Source organism: Macaca nemestrina, unplaced genomic scaffold, assembly GCF_043159975.1.
Source record: "Macaca nemestrina isolate mMacNem1 unplaced genomic scaffold, mMacNem.hap1 Scaffold_65, whole genome shotgun sequence".
Classification (NCBI taxonomy): Eukaryota; Metazoa; Chordata; class Mammalia; order Primates; family Cercopithecidae; genus Macaca; species Macaca nemestrina.
In genome coordinates this window covers 274,830-294,988 of record NW_027257814.1, presented here as the reverse complement: position 1 = coordinate 294,988, position 20,159 = coordinate 274,830, and the positions used below count along the sequence as shown (strand labels likewise).

At 46.9% G+C, this 20,159-nt stretch overlaps 1 protein-coding gene across 7 annotated transcripts in view; it reads left to right on the top strand.

The window, feature by feature from the left end:
- The window catches only part of LOC139361583 (disco-interacting protein 2 homolog C-like), a 247,759-nt gene that overhangs the window by 86,562 nt on the left and 141,038 nt on the right, over positions 1 to 20,159 (top strand). For 3 of the 7 annotated variants that reach the window (XM_071090179.1, XM_071090165.1, XM_071090172.1), the window contains exon 1: positions 19,866 to 19,977. The exons of 2 other annotated variants lie outside the window; for them this stretch is intronic. The gene's annotated coding sequence lies outside the window, so the exon portion shown is untranslated. 2 more of the 7 variants (XM_071090178.1, XM_071090169.1) reach the window with 1 other exon arrangement.

Sequence of the window (20,159 nt, the reverse complement as noted above, 5' to 3'; positions counted from 1 at the left end):
CAAGTTAAAACTTCCTTCGCGATAGTCATTTTGGGATTCATTTAACTATGTGCTTTATTTCATAGCTCAAATTTTCATTAGTCATTTCATACCATAGGATTTTGAAAGCAGATTTGGCAAAACCTTTCTAACAAAATGTTTGCTTATGATGTCCCAAGGAACAGCACTCAGAATTGCTGGTAACTGTGGTACATTTTAAGGCTGATGATAGAAGTCACTTGAATGGTAAGGGCTGCTTTGTGAGGCAGATGGGGTTTGAATCCCGACCCTCCTGATATGCAAGCCCTGACCGTGGCCTTCTCTCCTCTCCCCTGGGAGATGGGAAGGTGCCAGCATCCACCTCACAGGCCGTCCTGAGAACCTGGGACTAAGGGCTTGTGTTCCTCTTGCAGGTGGCACAGACGTGGGGGCTTGACGATACACACACTGCAGGCTGCCAGTGTCAGGGTAATCCAGTTTTAGTCATAAAGGTGGGATTTGCTTTGCTCCCCTGCAGACCAGGTGCGGTGCTGCTGTTGTAGCAGGTGTGTGGATCCTCTTGGGTGGTCCTCAGGTGGACAAGGAGTCACCGATTCGGATTCCCAGTGTTAGATGTGAGGGGACCATGGACCTCATGTGTTCAGAGGGGAGGAGTAAAAAGCTTCCCTTGTATTTCCAGAACTGTCTATCCCAGGAATGCCAAACCACTGGCTTTCACCTGACGCTGTCGTAGGTGACACTGTCTGGAAATGAGGACTCATGTTCCGCATACTTGAGCCAGTACCCGTCTCCCTCCAGGGCCGTGGCCCAGCCCTCCTCATTTCGCTGGGTTGCCAGCCTGGGGATCTGTGAGCCCAGTGACGTCTCCGGTCTCGGCCCCCGCTCCCCGTGGGGACAGGAGGTGGCTTCAGGAGGCTGGTGATGAGTGCCTGAATGAAGCCGACTTGTGACTGCAGTTCTGTCTAAGGGCCTCCCCGGGTGTTAGATGTCAGTAAATGACACCTGTGTGTGGATCTCATGTGATGAGAGAAACAGTGGGGGAAACCAAAGCTTGTGGAGTCTACAGGTTCTGAACTTGGAGGTGTGTGCACCTGTGTACTTGGTGAGGGGTGTGACGTCCGGAATGAGTGTGCACGTGTGTCACGTTTGTGCATGTGTGGTTGAGTGTATTTAGCAGGTGTGGGTGGAGTGAGCATGTTCATGTGTGTCGTATGTATTTGAGGGTGTGTGTGGAGTGTGTACACGAATCATATTTGGTGAGTGTATTTGAGGGTGTGTATGGAGTACATACATGCGTTTGCGTGTATACTATTGGGTGAAGCGGTGGCATGTGTGGAGTAAGCATGCACACGTGTATGCTGTGTGTGGGGTTTCTAAGTGGTCCTCCCCTGAGCCTGCTCCTGGGCCCTGCTGTCCTGGCAGCTTTACAGTTTGGTGCGTCTTTGATTCTGGAAGATTCTGGAACCAAATTCTGAAGCTGTGATCACAAACTTGCAGCCCTGGAGGACGCTGGCCTGTGGAGCCGGCACGAGGGTCTCTGTGCTGGCCTCTCCCTGGGCTCTGTCCACAGAAGAGCATGTCCGATGATTGAGCTGTGCGGGTCTGTGGCTCCCCAGCCTCGAGTCAGCCCTCGGTTCTGTCCCACCTCTGTTTTTCTTGCTGAGGGGCTCCGGGAAGTGGTGCCTGGGATGGCGTTTTCACCCTGGGGTTGCTTCGCCAGCTGCCCAGGTGCTGGCTGCCTGAGCCCTGCTGCCGTCCTGGGTGGACGGGGCTGTCGCGGGGACATCCCTGAGCACCCGCGGGAAGGCAGGTTTAGGAAGTGCCAGAGGTGAGTGGCTTCCTCCCACACTTGATTTTCTGGAAAGTTCTGGGTCTCCTGTTTTTCCCTAAGGGAAGTTAGAAACTGAGTTTCTCTTGAGGGGAACGTCTTTGCAAAGTCTGCTGTTTGAATGTTCCCCAGGTGTGGAATACTCGGGGCCATATGTGTTTGGGAACATCCGTGTCCTGAGCGAATTCAGTAAGGAATGGAGAGAGGCCTCCTACCAGCTTGGCCTCTGTTTCCAGCTTGTTGAGGGTTGACGGCTGCTGGTATCCCAGGGAGAGTTAAACACTGGGCGGTGTGGGATGGGAATGTTTGCTCTGACAAGGACAGTGGGAAAGCATCTAAACAAACGTCGCTGTTCTCCGGGCTCCTCGGGGTCGAGCTTGTTTTGTGGTGTTGAGGGAAAGCTACCCTTGTTCCTGTTCCTCACCATTTGAAAGGTGTCCAGGACACGTTTCTCTGGAGAGGTGATGTGCGTGAGTGGGGGTCAGGTCGCAGGCTCCGAGGTTATTTGGGACCTGTCAACTGATTTCCTGAACACGCAAGTGCTTGGTAAAGATGTTCCTGATTAGCTAAAACATTTCAAGAGGACGTGATAGCTGGTGGTTGTTTAAAGACTATCACAATTTTCCTGTTACTTTTTAAATGCCTGTTGAATAAGGGAGGATTCACGTATTTTTATTTTCCTGTCTGCATACTTGATATTGTGTTTTTTGTTTTTCATGTGGGTGTGCAGTTAACAGGATTTAGAAGCAGTCTCAGCCCTGGGGAGACTTCATGGCCGCCTCAGTCAGTGCTGAAGGGAGGCAGGGATTTGGGGGCTACCTCCTCCACAGGAAGGACACCAAGGGCCAGAGGTCAGCAATCTCAGTGAGGTCACAAAGACGGGCACACCCAGCACCCTGGCCCATGTGCCTCTCCTTCACCTTTGTCTCTGCTCAAAGCTGCTCTCCTGGGTCATCACTGGTGATCTCTAGGTGCGTGCTTGCTTCTTGCAGAAGTGGTGTCTGGCTGTGGTCAGTGTGGGCCCTCAGGACTTCCCTGTTTTTGGCTCACATCAATATTGGGCAGTGGTGTATGTTTGCTTTGGAGTGGTAGATCCGGTGGATTTTGGCTTTGACAACTCATTTTAATACCTGTTCTCCTAGGTGCTGGGACCCTCTCCTAAGCCGCCTGTTCTCCTAGGTGCTGGGACCCTCTCCTAAGCCGCCTGTTCTCCTAGGTGCTGGAGCCCTATCATAAGCCGCATGTTCTCCTAGGTGTTGTGACCCTATCATTAGCTGTGTGTTCTGCTAGGCGCTGGGACCCTATCGTAAACTGCTTGTGAGAGATCTCGGAGGTGCTCCTTATGAGGATCCGCTGCCTGACCTGAGGTGGAACAGTTGCAATTCAAAACCACCCCCCAGAAAAACTGTCTTCCATGAAACCCATCCCTGGTGCCAAAAAGGCTGGGGGACAGCTGGCCTAACGCGGGCTAAGATGTCAGTAGATTTTTGGACTCGGGCCTCAGTTGAAGAGGATTAGATTTTGAAAGGTGGGGTTTGAAGGCTTCTAAAGGGCAGGTTTTCATCTCCAGTGGGGCCTGGCCAGAACTGGGTAGAACTGACCCAGAAGCTGACAACTAGTCAGGCTGGCTCACTGCCTGTGTCCTGTGTGTGCAGCCTTGCTGTTCATTCAATTGTCTGGTGGTGGTGTGGATTCCATCCACAGCCTCAGAGTAGTGGAACCCATTACTTCAAGGCTGACCTTATTTAACTTTATCAAAAAGACATGAAAATCATTTAGTATAAATCTTCCAGATACCTGTATCCTTTCTTTTCCCAGAGGCTTTTAAGTATTGCAACTTAAAAATCTTCAAAAATATCTTTAAAGGAAAACCTCTAAATATATTTTTGATGAGCACCCTTGAGAGCTTTAATATGTGAAGTAAATTCCCTTGACTTTTGTATTCCTAGAAACTCGTTCATGTTTGCAGATGACTTTGTATTTTGTCAACAGTGGCCACTGGTTGGTGACCATCACACCTGCCGTGTATCATTTAGAAAGTTGGATGTGGATGTATTCACTTTTCAGACACACAAACACATGGGCTGTTTGTTTTTGGTTTTGATTTTTTTGGTTTTTTTTCTCCCCCCAGCTGAATTCAAGAAAGGGAAACAAGCAGACAGTGTAAGTACCAGAAAGCGTCTAAGTGGCTGGGTGGGGGGATCCTCCTATGGTGTTGGATTGTGTTCTGCCAGATATCGCTCCTCGAAAAGCTGACCCTGAAACGGCTGGCATTGTCCTCACCCTGGGACATTCGTCTGTCTCACCAGAAAATGAAGAATCTGCCAGAGTACTGTGAGTCAAATTCAGTCAGAAATCGATTAAATAAGAGGCTTTGTCTCAAAGGCCAAAATATGAGGACACATTTTTAATTTTTAAGGAGTGCTTCATTGTGAGTCAGTTCTGACGTGTACTGCATTAGGAAACCTCTGAACTTCCACGGTCAGGCCCAGAACTCTGAGGGAAAAGTGGTTGTGCCCTTCCCACTGTTTTTGTCACTAGCTGTATTGATTTCCTTAAAACCCTTTTTATATGAGTTCTATTATAGTTTGAAAAAAATTCACTTAGGTAGAACTGGAAGCGTTTGCGCCGTGTTAATACTCATGACCCGTTCTGGGTCTCGGTATATGTGTACTGTATAAATGTACATGTGTGTATGTGGTGTACACATACTACGTGTATTTCCACTGTGCATGTATTTACAATGTATAGGTATGTACACTACATTTGTGTCCTACACACGTGCATGCTGTAGGCATGCATGTACATGTGTATATGTGTGTATGGGGATGATTATATGCACACTAGTTGGACACCTATCTGTTCTACATGTGTACATACATGCATGTATTTAATGCCACATACATACCTGTGTACGTGCACCATGTGGGTATGTGCACATTATTTCTGCAGATGTGTATATATACATATGTGCACACAAGCATGCATGTACACCATGCACACTGAATAAACTTCTGGATATGTACACAATAATACGTATACATGCTGCATATGTATGTACACTATTGCATATGTGTATACGTTTTATATGTTAGTGTACTGATGTACATTGTATACATGTGCATATGTGTACACTGCGCATGTGTATGCATGCTGTAGTGCACTTACGTACATTGGATAAGAATGTTATATGCATGTGTATACATATAGCAAATAGCATACCTGTGTACATACGGATGTGCTTGTGTATGCCATATGCATGTACATACAGGTTATAGTATACCTGTGTACACTGTATGCATATAGACGTGTGTACATGCTCTGCATGTACATACATGTTAGCATACCTATGTACATTTGCTATATGGATGTGTGTATGCTCTATGCTTGTACACACGTAGTGAACTTGTTTGTACACTATATATATTTGGATGTGTGTACACTCTATGCATGTACCCTACATGGATCTGGATGTGTGTGCACTCTGTACGCACGTAGTGCACTTATGTACACTCTACGTATTCGGATGTGTGTACACTCTATGCAGGTACACGTGTTACAGTGTGCCATATATGTACACTATGTGGATGTAAATGTGTGTGTGCTCTGTGGCACCAGGAATAGGGCTCCCGCAGGGATCCAAGAACGCACCATCTCGCTGGCACCGGAGAGTGTAGGATGAAAACAGTTGTTTGTTACAACCTAGTTGAAATTTGGCAGGTTACTCTACCCTTTGCAACGATTTAGGAACAGTCACTTCATTGATGTGTGTGTTCCTGAAATCATAAACAGCTCTGTGAGGTGTGTCTCATCCCCAGACGAGAGAGGGAACCGAAACAACAATGACTCGGTCACTTAAGTGAGGTAGAACTAACAGAGCAGCTGTCTAGCTTTCTGTATTATAACTTTGTCAGCAGCTCAATGAGAAATCGGCACTCATCAGGAAATGTGTCCACTTTCTACTGTTCTTTATTCGTGGCGTATTAACTGCCTCGTGTTATTCCTCACGATGTAGCAAAATCCCTCCTAGAGTTGTGAATATAAACAGTCCATGACAAATGTAGTATCTTCTTTGTAACATTGAAAACGATATGTAAGTTCATCTTCAGATATTGTTTGGAAGGATGAGAAGGAAGATGTTTAGGAGGGAAAATAAGGACTTTGTGCAAAATATTTCCAAATTTGGAATTTGAGAATACTAAATCTCACATCTAAGATCATAGGTAGTTTTTTGGGGGGGTTTTAAAATTAGTACTTGGTTTTCCATGTCTTTGGGAATTTCAGTCCTGATGGAGGATTGCAAGAATAATCTGATTTTTCAGAATAGAAGGACAGTCTGTCTCAAAGGTAAATTCCAGGTTCTACCATAGAGAAATAGAAATTGCTGTCAACTTTCTGTAAGGTTCTTCAGTTCTTTCCTCTTCTGTGGTTAAAAAACCATCTCTGGGTTTAGTCTCAGCCAAGTTCCTCTTATGAGGTTGCCTAACTTTTCACACAGCTGTTCAGAGTCTTCATCATTCGTAGTTAACTTGTTAAAAGCAAAACCTTGTACTAGTTAGATCTGGGCACCTTGAAGGCAGGGGTTTGTTTTATATTTTTAATAAGCAGCAGGGTGATGGCAGGGCTAGGGCCCTTCATCCCATCATGCGTTCCTCTGAGCTTTCAGAGCTCTCACTGCATGCTGAGTGGTGTTGGCTGTTTAGGGTTTAAATAGGAAGACGAGGCTCTGCGACTTGGGACGCTCTTACCACCTTCATAGAGAGCTTGGTGACACTTTAGCATGACAGTTTGTGCCCCTGCTGTGTATACTTTGTTATGGCCTCACAGAAAGGGTATTGATTTAAACGTGACTAATTTCTTCATGTTTACTTTTGCCTTTATTCCTAGTTACAGTCCTGATAATTTTTCTTCCTTTAAAATCTTGCTAATGGCTAGTAAATTAGTGATAAACTATATTTACGTGTTCTCTAAATCTAGCGATTTAATTGGAGGTCATTCTTCTTGTACCATGTGTCAGTGCTATGTCAGGATGGCTCAGTTTTACATTGTCAAAGGATTAACTAGAACAGGATGCAGCCTTACTGGAAATTGCTCGTTTGTGAAATACAGGCACTTTATTTTTTGTTATACTCGAGGTGTGTTCAAATGTAAACATTTTGAGCCGTGTTAGAAGGATATACAAGATTGTAATGAAGAAAGCAGCAACTTGATCAAGTACTAGCTAATGAATTTTATGTTTTAAGTATATGGACTGTGGACCTTGGCAATCAGTTCTCATCTTGACCTTTTATTGTTTTATTAGAATCTTGCTCTGTCACCCAGGCTGGAAGGGTGGAGCCCAGGAGTACGATCTCCATTCACTGCAACCTCTACATCACAGGTTCAAGCGATTCTTATGCCTCAGCCTCCCTAGTAGCTGGGGTTACAGGGTGTGTGCCACCATGTCTGGATAAATTATTGTTAGTAGAGATGGGATTTTGCCATGTTGGCCAGGCTGGTCTGCAACTCCTGACCTCAAGTGATCCACCCACCTCAGCTTCCCAAAGTGCTGGGATTACAGGTCTGAGCCACCATCGCTGGCCTGACCTTCTGTTCTAATATTGGTTATTCAGTCTCGATGATAGCACCTGGTTGTATTAACTTGGGGTAGAAAGCACAATTGCAATGAATCTGGTTGTGTATATACGTGCTGACTTAGCGTTCATGGCAGCACTGTGAGGTGGGCATTGTTCCTGAAGGAAGGCCGATGGGCAAGTCGGGGCTTAGATACGGGACTTGTGGGCAATCACTGCTGTCCCATGGCTGAGATCAGGCCTGTCTGTCGCCTGTACCCTGAACTCTGAACACACAAACGAGCAACTGTCAAGAGTCGGTGCTCGAGTGTGATGTGGCCTGTGGTGTTTGCCTCGCAGCGCTGCTTTGGCTCGGGGTAACAGGGCAACAGCTCCCTCCCTCGTGCGGCTGCCTGGGAGTCCCAGGAGAACCAACTGATACCGTTTATAAATGCCGGACATCGAGCGTTCTCCTTGGTACCAGCACATCTGGAATTGGACAGCTCGGTTAGATTCTCGGCCAGCAAACCTGTACAAGAGTGTGTGAACTCTGCGTTTGCTTCGCCCGGACAAAGGTGAATTCGTGGTCACTACTGGATGGCAACAGGTGTGGCCTCAGGAGCAGCACGGAGACAGGCACCCGGGTGCAGGAAGAACATCTGCAAGAGGGGGTGGGGAAGGTGACAGACGCACGTGCGAGTTTAGCTGTTACCGTGGGTGGGGGGTGGTTGGGTAAGACCAGATTTTCTCATTGTTGCCCCTTTCTGAAAAGGACCCTGAATTGACTTCTCTGTGGCTCCTCGCGCCTCCTTGTCAGGTTGGAGGAGACTGCTCCCCTGGCTCAGGCCCTGCTTGCGGCATCACGGAAGCTGCTGTTGCTTGCCCTGCCCTCCCTGTGACGTCCTCTGTGCTGTTGTCCGGGAACAGTTCTGCCGAGCAAGCTTGGACTCTGCTCCCTTCTGCTCTTGGATTTCGTGTCTGGAAGGCTTGTGTTCTTTCCTGATTTTTGATGATGCTGAGCTATGTTTTTGCAAGGATCATGCGTGCTTATAGCAGGGAGAATCCCCTTTGCAATTTTAACATCTTGACGCTCTCAAGCAGAGCTTGCTATCGAAGTTGACAGCCTCCTGTGTTTTTGTTTTGGCAGAAACTGAATTTCAGTCCTAGGACAGCTTCAGCACACTTGATCCTAGCTCTTCTCTCTCACTGCTCCCCTCGTGTGTGGCAGAAATCATATGCCCTGAAGTTTACCAGTCCCTTCATTTGAAAATCAGTTAGTGTATGTGATCCTCATGAGAATTTTACTTTTTATAAAAGCAATCACAAAGACTGGGTTTTGCGAAACCAGCGTTTTATGTGTATATTAATTGCACTCACAATAAGCTTTGTCTTCTAAATATTTCATGTTTCAGATTAGCCCTGGAATCATGCCCTGGAGTAGTTTTGCTTTTCCGCTTTTATTTTTCACTAAGGTAAAGTTGAGAACATTGTGATATTAGATGTAGTGAGTCCTTTTAGTTTCTTCTATGTCTGTTTTCCTTTAAGCCAGAACCAGCAGACTGATACCAGTTTGTGAGCACCTGGCATCTCCCAGGCCTTTCCTGGGTCTTCCCTCCGCTGTCTTGTGGACAGAACAGTCATTGGTGGAAGATGAACTTGAGAATCTGTGTGTGGAATTAAGTAAATGTCATAGCTCTCTTCTGTGACAAACTGAATGACATTAAGCCCAGTAAATTGTAACAGCAGACTTTGCACATACAAAGCATTGAACACCAGGAAGGTAACCAGGCTGCGATGTTTCTGGTCCTGCACAAGACCTCCGGTATCACAGCGCATTTAACATACTGGCAGCATTGAGTGTTTGAAAATGTTGTGTACGTACCATGTCCGTGATTTTCGAGGGCCTGGATAAACACCTCTGTGGTTATCGCAATCTTTATCAATGGGAGCTTAAGGTTAGTACTGGGGCAGACTGTGTTTTAAAGAATTAAGGTGTCTCGAGTATGTTTCAGTTTTCCCATGAAGAAGAAACATGTCAGCTGTTCTTTCCTGGACTGTGGCTATCACAGTGCCCCACCACGGTCGGTCACATGTTTACTTCCCCTCCATTTAACCGGGCTGGGCTTGGGCCAGAGTACTTCGGTTGTCAAATGTCATATGAGGCTGAGGAACTGTCTTCTGCTTCATCATTAGCTTATGGAAACACTGTTTTCCAAAGCATACTCTCCTTTATCATTTGTGTTTATATAAAATAATGGAATGGTTATTTTAACTGTGCAGTTTCCTATGTTTGGTTATTTAATTGCAGAAAGATAATGGTTTTATTTTGCTAAAATCTGTGCTAGGAATTGTGCAAAATCTTTGTGAAATGCCCAGTTTACTAGCTTAAGTTATAGATCTTTGTATAGAAAAGAAAAAGCCTATTGCTACAAGGAGCATTGTCTTTATCGATGCAAAAAGCTTTAAACTTATTGGCCGTGTAGTAGGTAAAAATGTATCAGAATGTGACGAAAATTGAGAAAAGCATTGAAGTTTTAAAATCTGCTCTGCAGTTTTCTTCAACTCCCTTGCAAGATACTTAATTTGAATAAAAGACAGAATAAAGTGTTCCCACTGAGGAAAGTGGCAGGAGGACTGTTTAGAATGTGTTCTGAATCTGAGCAGTCCTGCCACACTCGTCTGTGATGTGGTGGTGTCCATGGTATCACTTTTACAGAACTTTAAGAATGCCTCTGTGAATAAAATACATTTTATTCTTAGTATTTCTGTTTTGAGTTTTGAGGTGTGTAAAACATGTTAATGGTTTCTTTCCCTTACAGAATTTGCTTGTTCTTTTTTTTTTTTTTTTTTTTTAAATGCCTACAAGACTCTGAAGCACATTAATCGCTTAAAAAGGAAAGAAAAAAAAAAAGGGCCAGGCGTGATGGCTCACGCCTGTAATCCCAGCGCTTTGGGAGGCCGAGGCGGGCGGATTGCTTGAGGCTCGGATCTCGAGACCCAGGGAACCAGCCTGGGCAACCTGGTGAAATCCCATCTCTACGGAAAACACACAAATTAGCTGGGCATGATGGCTGCACACCTGTAGTCCCGGCTACTCCAGAGGCTGAAGAGAATCGCTTGAGCCTGGGAGGTGGACCTTGCAGTGAGTGGAGATCACGCCCCTGCTGTCAAGCCTTGACAGAGTTGGGACCCTGTCTGAAAAACAGCAACGTTCATAACGTATGGGTGAACTGCCCGGCTGCTCTGTCTAGAGTAGAATAAATCTAATTATGTTTTTGCCTTTTATTAGCATTGAAATTTTCTTAATTATCCCTTTGTTTTCAGTACATTGTAGCAATATATTGCTGCTTAGAGTCTGGAACAAGTAGGCTTCTCTGGATCAGGTTCTTACTGGATGGCTAAAACTTAGAATGATTTTTCCCTTCCTTGGATGTGACTTATAGAACTTTGCCTTTTGAGGTGATGTGTTGCATTTGATAGCGGACACAGGAATGCCCGAAGAATTCACTTACAGGGCTAAAATATATGTGCTTTTGTGGTGTTTCCCTCCTAGAATGAAAACGGTACCTCTCATTTGTGGGTCGATGATGCTATTTGCTGAAAACTTTTAAAATTTTATTTATTTTATTTTATTTTTTTCAGACGGAGTCTTGCTCTGTCGCCGAGGCTGGAGTGCAGTGGTGTGATCTTAGCTCTCTGCAAACTCCGCCTCCTGGCTTCACGCCATTCTCCTGCCTCAGCCTCCCGAGTACGTGGGACTACAGGTGCCCGCCAGCACGCCTGGCTAATTTTTTGTATTTTTGGTAGAGACGGAGGTTTCATCGTGTTAGCCAGGATGGTCTCGATCGCCTGACCTTGTGATCTGCCTGCCTCCTTCTTCCAAAGTTCTGGGATTACAAGCATAAACCGCCGCCCCCGGCCAAATACATGTTTGTTTACTGCCTCAGTCCTCCGTTGGGTAGCCCTGTTCTTCGTCGGATATTCAGGGAGCGGGGGCATCTTGAGTCTTGAAAGGTGTGCTCTGCGAGATGGGAATCTTCCGGCTGCTTATTTAGGGAATCCTGCCGGCTGTCATTTACTGGAGAGCGCAGTTTCCTGGCTGCCCTGGTCTTTGAGGGGAGGGAGACTGAGGGGTCATTTTCCCACCTGGACCAATGTGTTTATTAAACCTGGTTTGTGTATCATTTGGATCTTTTTATGAAGGAAAAGCTACATCTGTGACTTTCAGATGAGTGGAAGTCATGTTAAAAAATATATATATATATAAATATATATATATATATATAGGCTACTATGGAGAAGTTTTGTCCTTGTGACCTGTGAATACAGTCACAGGAGAGCAGAATGTTCATGGTGTGGGTGCTTACAGTGTACATGCAGAGTCACATTCTTCACTAGTATTACGTTAAAAAGTGACAAATAAGAGAAATATTTTGCTCATTACAACGTCGGTAAGAAGCTGGCAGCACTCTTGTTTTTGGAGGGGTGTGAAGGGAATATTGAGAAAGTGTCATCAACATTAGACTCGCCCACTCTGCAAATCCTGTGCCAGCTGGAGTGAGGACCCCGTGATGGAAAGATGCACCCCTCTTCCCGGAAGGAGTTGAATCTTTGTAGCGCTCAGGACGCATGGTTCATCTCTATATAAAGGCAGAGTGTGAAACGCCGTGGAGGCTGAGAGAAGCGATGTGGTTAGCAAGTATGAGTGAGACGTTTGGGGCTTGTTAGCACCTGGCGTGTGTGCAGCAAGCTTTGCTATCTGCACATGTGTGATCCTTAGAACACTGGCGTCTGGAGCCATGGGGGCTGTCGAGGGCCCCAGCTCCTGGCGGGCTGAGGAGTTCCCTGTTACCACCAGGATAACCGTGATTTTTGAAGGCTGTCACTCAATCCCAAGTCCTGGAAGGGGGCTCCTTTCAGAGAGGAAAACACCCCTAGAGCCTCAGGCAGAATTCAGTGATTTTTCTTATAATGTTGCTTAGATTTCGCAAACATGAAACCAAGAACATATTTCAGAATGCTTATGGTTCTTTTGTAACCATGGAAACAAAGTAAGTTGCAGTCGATGGACAGTTTGCGGAAGCTGAACTGCCTACATCGTGAGCACGGCGCTCTCCCTACCGCCCTGGGCCTTGCTCCGGTTTGCTGGGGAGGCTTTGCAGGGCCTCTTGGCTGGGATACCTCTCTCATGTCCCATGTTGCTACCCCTGGTCACAGCCATACTGCTGGGCACCTGCGCCGTGAGGTCACTGAGTGGACACGGAGCCGCGGGGCAGCAGTTGGTCAGGAGGTGGCATCCACATGGTCCGAAACAGGTTTCTGTTCATTAAGAATGATCATTGCAATAAAAACAGAGTGAAAGAAAACTCTACTGACCTGAGAATGCGTCCGCTGAGTTGCATAGGGAAGTGCAGTGAGGAAGGTGAGGGCTGAAAGGACATGAGGGAGGGAGAGGAAAGGAGAGAAGGGAAGCGAAAGGGGGAGGGCGGATGGGAGTGAAGAGGGAGATGGAGGAGGAAGAAGAGAGAGGGCGGTGGGCAGGAGCCTGGGAAATGTGTCCCAGAGCCGGTTCCTGACCGTCGTGGGTGCGTCAGAGCTGATCTTCCAGGAGAGGTGGCCTGGGAGGGCTGACCCTTAGGAAGTGAGGGCCAGGGGGAGCTGATTTTTTGGCCCTCAGCGGGGCTGTTGTTGACCTGAGATACAGTCGATAGTTTTCCTGAAGAGATCGTCTGCACAGCCACCGTTTGCTGCCAGGTTGGAGACAGAAGTGCTCCTCCCCATGGATTCTTTCTAGTTTGTGGATTTTTCCCAGTTTACCTGAGCAGCCTGTCAGTGGAAATGTCGGGGATTACTAACATGTCTCCATTCTACAGAGCAGTCGACCAGCTTCCAATCCTGTAGTTGTTGGGGGCACCATTCCGGTCCTGTCAGTGCCGGCCCAGCGTGGAAGCCGCAGCCCGAGGCGCTGGGAAACCTGCAGGGCTCTCACTGCCAGGGTTCTGATGGGAATCGAGCGCTGGAAGAAAGATGTCCTTAGGGCAGAGCCTGGCGAGGAGGGGGTGCTGCTGTTGCAGCAGTACATGGAATTTCAAATGACAAATGAAACAAGCTTTTAATTATGACCAGAGCCCTATGCTCTGCGTTTCTTCAAATGGAAATGTTGTGCTGAAATAAAATTGCTGTTAATCGGTTGCCTCATGCAAGACGCAAGACGGAGGGCTGGGAGCAAAGTAGAACGTGGACTTATCTACAAAGCTTCCTCCTCCCAGACTATCATCAGTTGGATGGTGCTACACAGGAATATGTGAGAATTCGTGTGAGAAAGGTGATGGGTGCAGACCTGTGTGACCGGCAGGTGTGGGGGAGGTTTGAGAGAAGCTTTTGGCTGAAGTGTGATGTCAGATGCAGGAGCTGAAGTGTGATGTCTGTCTGGATGGAAGAGCACACACGCCTCTGGGCTGCGGGAAACAGATAAAGGAGGAGGTGGACAGACGTGAGTCGTGTCTTAGGAATGGTAGCAATTCAGGCAGACCCAGGATCAGGCTCCCACGGGGGAGGAGTGGATATCAGGACCCAGGGAGCGTGGGGCGGGGGTCATGCCCAGGCCTCTGCGGGTCTTGCTCTTGTGTCAGCAGGGCCCTGTGCTTGCCCTCCTTAAAACTTTCCTGATCCATAAAACGGGCACGACAAAATCCACCTTGTGACACTGAAGCTTAAATGAGATGATGTACATGGTGTCTTCCTTCCCTTCCTGACACATCCTAGAGTCACAGCTATGGTAGCAGCGACAGACTGGATGGAATGCTGGAGCCCCTTTGCGCCTGGTGAAGCCACATGGATTTGTGCAGTGCTGGCGACTGTCTCTGAAAGCCTTTGGTCATGGCAGTGGCAGCCTGGAGTGGCTCCTGGCATACTTGAGTCTGTGGAGTGCAAGGTTGACTGGAGCTCCGGGGCCATTGATACTATCCAGGGGTGAGCTGATGGGGCCCTAAAACATGGGGGGAAGGCCGAGAGGACTTGGCTGCCAGAAGCATTGTAGATTTCTGGCTTCGAGAACTTGCTGACTTATGGACATAGGAAGGTAAACCCAGATGGCTCCAAAATTGTAAGTCCAGAAGAAAGGTGGGAGGGTACAATTGCTGACTAGGTCATGGTTGCCCTGTCCCTTTGTTTCTGGCCATCGTTTCTCCTCCCTCCCCCTGCCTTTGTGGGCTGGAGGGCCTGAGCCTGCACAGCGGTCTATTTCATGATGACAATGGCCGATTATTACCCTGCAGTAAGAAGTCTCTCCATTTTATTTGGCAGCAGTAGTTAAATAAATTTAAGGAGTGATGGTGTAGTAGTATTTGTTTTGTTTGTGCTTTTTTTTTTTTTTTAGTGTCATTTAACTGAATGTTATTTCCAATTTCACTGATTGAGAGGCCAAAACATGCTTTGATTTGTTATTTTGTGTTTGAGCTAGTTTATTGCCTCACAGGAATGCCAAGTATTCTGTTGTCACACATCATTAAGTATCTCAAATTGTGTTACTATAATACTTAGCTGAATTACCTCCCTTATTTTGGCTTTTAAAAATCTAAAATCTGTGTGAAACACAGGATGGTGCATCTCCATTGAGGGTTGTTGAGAAGTGTGACTTTTGCTGGCATGCTTGAGAATCAGTGACATTATTTTATAGAAACACTTTGTAACTGACAGCAAAGCTAGAAGCTCCTGTAAAGGGCAGAGTAGGCAACGTGTTATGCTTTGAGGGCCATAGAAGTCTCTGCATATATTTTTTTGTGAAAACTTCAAAGTGTAAAAATCACTTCTGGTTCCCTGGCCAAGGCTCGGTCGGGGATCGTGGTTTGCAGACCCTTGACAGCAGCTTAGCTGAAAGCTGGTCTCCCATGCGGTGAGCAGGAGCCTACCTCATTGCTTCAGCCAGAAAGATGCTGCCCTCATGCTGAAATTTACTTCAAACAAACTTGAAAGCTCTGGCACCGCTGCTCATTTCCATACTGTTGCAGGCTATCTAAAATACGGAGGATGCCGTGGCGTTTTGATTTTGTTACTCCTCTTGAAGGGCTCTGAGATGGCTCATCGCGAGTTAGACATTTGCAGAAATGATCAAGCAGAGCTGCAGTCATCTTGCAGATCAAGTGAAGTTTTTTCTGAAAGCTTGTTACAGGCTTAAATTTCTGATCCCGTTCCATCCACTGATCTTGTATGATTGGTTTTGTTTTGCACCCATTTGGGTCTGTGAAGCGTCTCCCCACCGTGGTAGAACTTTAGCTCTGATTTCATGCATGATTCGATATCCTTACTCCTCTTCTGTGAGGAGAAAGCGCTGTAGCTCCTGCGTGGTTTCCGGCCCCTCCCTGCACGCGGATGGATTGGGAGGTATTTGTGGTGTGTGAACTTGCTACCCCCAAAGGCTCCTTGTTGACTCCCCTGGACCAGACTCTTCCCTACTCCCATGGACTGCACTCCTCCCTCCTGGTTCATTCCCCGGACCACATTCCTCCCTCCTCCTCCCTGGCTCACTCCCCTGGACCACACACGTCCCTCCTGGTTCACTCCTTGGACCACACTCTTCCCTCCTGGTTCACTCCCTGGATCACACTCCTCCCTCCTGGTTCACTCCCTGGGTCGAACTCCTGCCTCCTGTTTCACTCGCTGGGCCGAACTCCACCCTCCTCCCTCCTGGTTCACTCTCCTGTGTCCCCACGCCTCTCTCCTGGTTCACTGCCCTGGGCCCCCACGCCTCCCTGTTGGTTCACTGTCCTGGGCCCCCATGCCTCCCTTCTTCTTCACTCCCCTGAGCCCCCACTCCTCCCTACTCCCCTGGGCCACTTTCCTCCCTCCTGGTTCACTCCCCTGGGTCCCCACTCCTCCCTCTTGGGGTCGTGTTAGTTTCTGCTGTGCTTGTGCCAGCACGATAAGGCTGAGTGGCAGCTCCAGGGCTATGGCTGCGCGCGCAGCTGTGGTGTTAGTGCAGAGAACTGTGGGGATGCAGCTGCCCTTGCTGTGATGCTTCGAGTGTCACAGTCGGTATGGGAAACTGGGTGGGATGTGGATGTCCCAGGAAGGGACAGGAGCCTCCCCTCAGCCTCTGTCAAACAGTTCTCAGCCAGGCATGGTGGCTCATGCCTGTAATCCCAGCCCTTTGGGAGGCCGGGGTGGGTGGATCACCTGAGGTCAGGAGTTGGAGACCAGCTTGACCAATGTGGTAATTTTTGACACATTAAGGATTAAGGAAAATGACTCTCACTCGTTTGCCTTGCTTTTTAATTGATGATTGGTGTAGCCCAGTAGTCTGAACTTGTTAAGCAACCATTCTTACTGAAAGACTAATGTTTAAAAGTCTCTTCCTCTGGACACGTCTTTGGCTGCTGTAATCAAATGCAATGTAATCAAATGCAATGTAATCAGCACTGGTTAATGGCTTTCCTTGTTTGGCTAACAAATGCTCCTCAGAAACTTTGGTTTCTTGTTATTTTCATTTATGATTATGTTTTAAGCCTTCTAATTTTTCTAGCTTTCCTGCGAGTTGGGAATAACTGTGATGGGTGCTTAGTTTGGGATGTTGACGTACACTCTATGCCCAGCTACTATGCCATTGTGTGAACACTGATTTCTCACTTTCTCATGAAGACTGATTTCACCTAGTTTGGTAAATTCTATTAATTTTAAGGAAGGGGGTGGAATGCATCTGCTGTTAGGAGGCTTTTTTAAGGATCGGGGAAATGTTGCCATGATTATTACCGTTACAGAAGGAACATAAAAATACGTGCTGCCTTCAGTCATGATGAATATGTAAGTCCGCGTCTGGGACTGCAGAAAACGGCAGCCCCAAATCTTAAAATCGTGTGGATGTACCAAGCCCATCTGCAGGGCACTGTGGAGCAGCCTGCATTAGCCGATGTTGGCCCACAAGCCCTGAGGGATGGTGTCTGAGTTATGATAAGGCTCTGACTTGGGATTTAACAGATCTCCTAATACTGTGATATTCTAAACAAAGACACGATAATGCCCAGGGAGCCCAGTGGGCACCTGTAGGCAGTGTAGGTGAGAAAAGGTTCCAAAGAAGATTCCTGCAGCTCAGCTAGGAGGATTCTGTAAGGCAGTAGACACATCAATGTTCACATGGGAGTGTTGAGCTATATTCATTCCTTTTAAGCAGCCAGGCTTGTGTGTGTTTTTAGGGGCACTCACATAGCGCCCCTTCCACCCTCACTGCCGGTTGTGCCTGTTTGATGTTGCGGATTTCTGTGTTAAGTGTGTCCACTCTCCAAATGTATCTCTGTCTCTAGAATATTTTAGAGTAGATCATTTATTGTTTAAACGCTTGCTTTTAGTGAGGAAGAAATCTTTAAAACGGGCCATACAGACCCTGCTATAAATGTTGAACAATGGAATGTGTAATGTTTAACACGTAGTGTTTAAAGTAGAAGACAGTTTAATTTAGAAATCCTGTTGGAATGCCAACTTAAATTACCACCATCCGTATGCATATGGAAAAGAATGAGAGAGAATGTACAGAATTGGAATTTTGTCTATTTTGTCGAGATTCTGTAATGTATCAGGTACAAGCCTCACTTCATGATTTAAATGCATGAAGCTGAAATTACAAAACTTGACAAAAACATGCCTTTGAATAGTGAGCCTTTATCCTCCTTGAAATAGTGATTTATTCACTAAAATGTCCACCTGCAACTTTGTCAAACACATTTGTTGCATTAGTTCTCAAGTGAGCTCAGTTTTCCAGACAGGGAGATTATTATTGCTTAGTGTTTGTCCTGATGATGTTGGTGAACAGGGAAAATCCTATGATGTGGATCCTCTGTATGTGTTACACAGCAGACGCGGCCTGCCCAACCCTCTGCCTGTAACTGGGAACCTTGACTGTCAGGATCATTGTAGAGAACCTTGAGGAAAGCAAAACAAAAAGCCTCTGGAGTAGCAAAAGATGTAGCTGATTTCATGCAGTAAAACTTACACATTTTTCTTTAAAATGCATCCTTCGGAACCTCAGTTTGCTGATTATTTTAGAATTACTGTAGTCTGCTGACAGCAGTCGTGGGAACAGGTGCATGGCCCGGCTGGTGCAGGGGGTCTCAGAGCGGAGTCACACTGCTGACACCGAAGGAGGGGCTGGAGCCATCACGCTCGTGACTCGTGCAGATGGCCTTGGCTGACCTCCAGAAGAGAAAACGTCAGTATCCAAGGAGGAAAAAGTCTATTAGTTTCATGAGTGTTTGCCTTCGCAGTGGCTACAACCCTGAGTTTGTGGCACCTGCTGTCTCTGGAATGAGGAGTCTTCCCTTCCTGGTAGACAAGCTCTAGATGGGAACAGGAGCTATGGTTGCTGGATTGAAGAGGTTTCCTTCTTGGGGAGGTGGCCTTCGAGCCTGACATGAAGGAAGCTGTGACTGGCGGGAAAGGGCCTTGGAGACAGTGTATTTACCAGGAGGGTCAGTGACTGAGAACCATCCTGTTCCGAGTGTTGCCATTCTGGTTCTAGAGTAAACTTGGGGAGAAACAACAGCCAAAAGCCTCGAGGAATATTCTGTGATGTTGATCACGTTTGGTAGATTTGTTGCTGAGACTCTGAAATGAGAAGCCCGGGAGGTGCAGGTCTATCAGGCCGTGGGACGTGGGAGAGCTGCTGCTTCAGGGGTTGGAGTCCCCGTGCCCCCCAGAGGCTCAGTCCTGCAGAGACTTTTGCACAGTGGGCAACTGCTGCCTTTGGTTGATTGTGAGTCCCCCAGATGAATACCCATGAAAGGTACCATGTCAGTAAAGAGTCAAACTCGGTGAAGCATTTGGAGATTTATTCTGAGCCAAATGAGTTACCATGGCCCTTGATATTACCCTCAGGAGATCCTACGTACGTATTCCCGAGGTGGTCAGAGCCCAGCCTGGTTTTATAGCTTTTAGGGAGACATGAGACAATCGATCAAATAAATGTAAGATGTACATGGGTTTGGTCTGGAAAGGTGGGACAACTGGAAGCAGGGGTGTCCAGGTCATAGGTAGATTTGAAAATTTCCTGATTGACAGTTGGTTAAGAGAGTTGTCAGATAAGGGGTTGTGGAGACCAAGGCTGTGTCATGTGGAGGACATCCTCCAGGTAGCTTCGGAGAGAATAGATTGTAAATGTTTCCCATCAGACTAAACGTCTAAGTTCTGTCTAATTCCAGAAGGGAGGTAGGGGGATGAGGCAAGTCCGACCCCCCAGCGATCATGGCCTGGACTAGTTTTTCAGATTAGCTTTGGAATGCCCTTGTCCAAACCCGGGGCTGTTCAGATGGCCAAAGTGGCTTCGAATTCTAATGTTTTTACAACCAGAAGGTGATTGTGTTTTTTTCTGTGGATGACAGCCAGTGTGGTAATTAATATTTTGTTAGCAGATTAAGTTGGAAGTCAATGTGTTTTCATGTATGTTAATTATTAAATCATCAACAAACAGAGAAGGGCTTACTTTGAAACCAGCCTGAGACTCAAGAGGCTCATCAAAACGATGGACTTGGGAGAACTGATTCACGTGTTTACTGCGCCAAGTTTCAGGCATTATGAGAAGTCTGTGCTGATACATTGTGACTTGAGAACTTAAATCTTGATGGACTCTTAAGAGTGAGGCTTTTTTCTTTTTCTTTTTCTTTTAAACGGTCAGCGTTTCTGTCTCCTGTGTTTTGTCTTCCAGCTGTGGAGCACTTTAGGTTTGTGTTCACGTGGCGTTGTTCCCTGAACCACCAGGTTTGTGGCTCCGCGGTCCTGCCCGCCTTGATCGCGTCTTCCCCGCCCCGTGGGTTTTA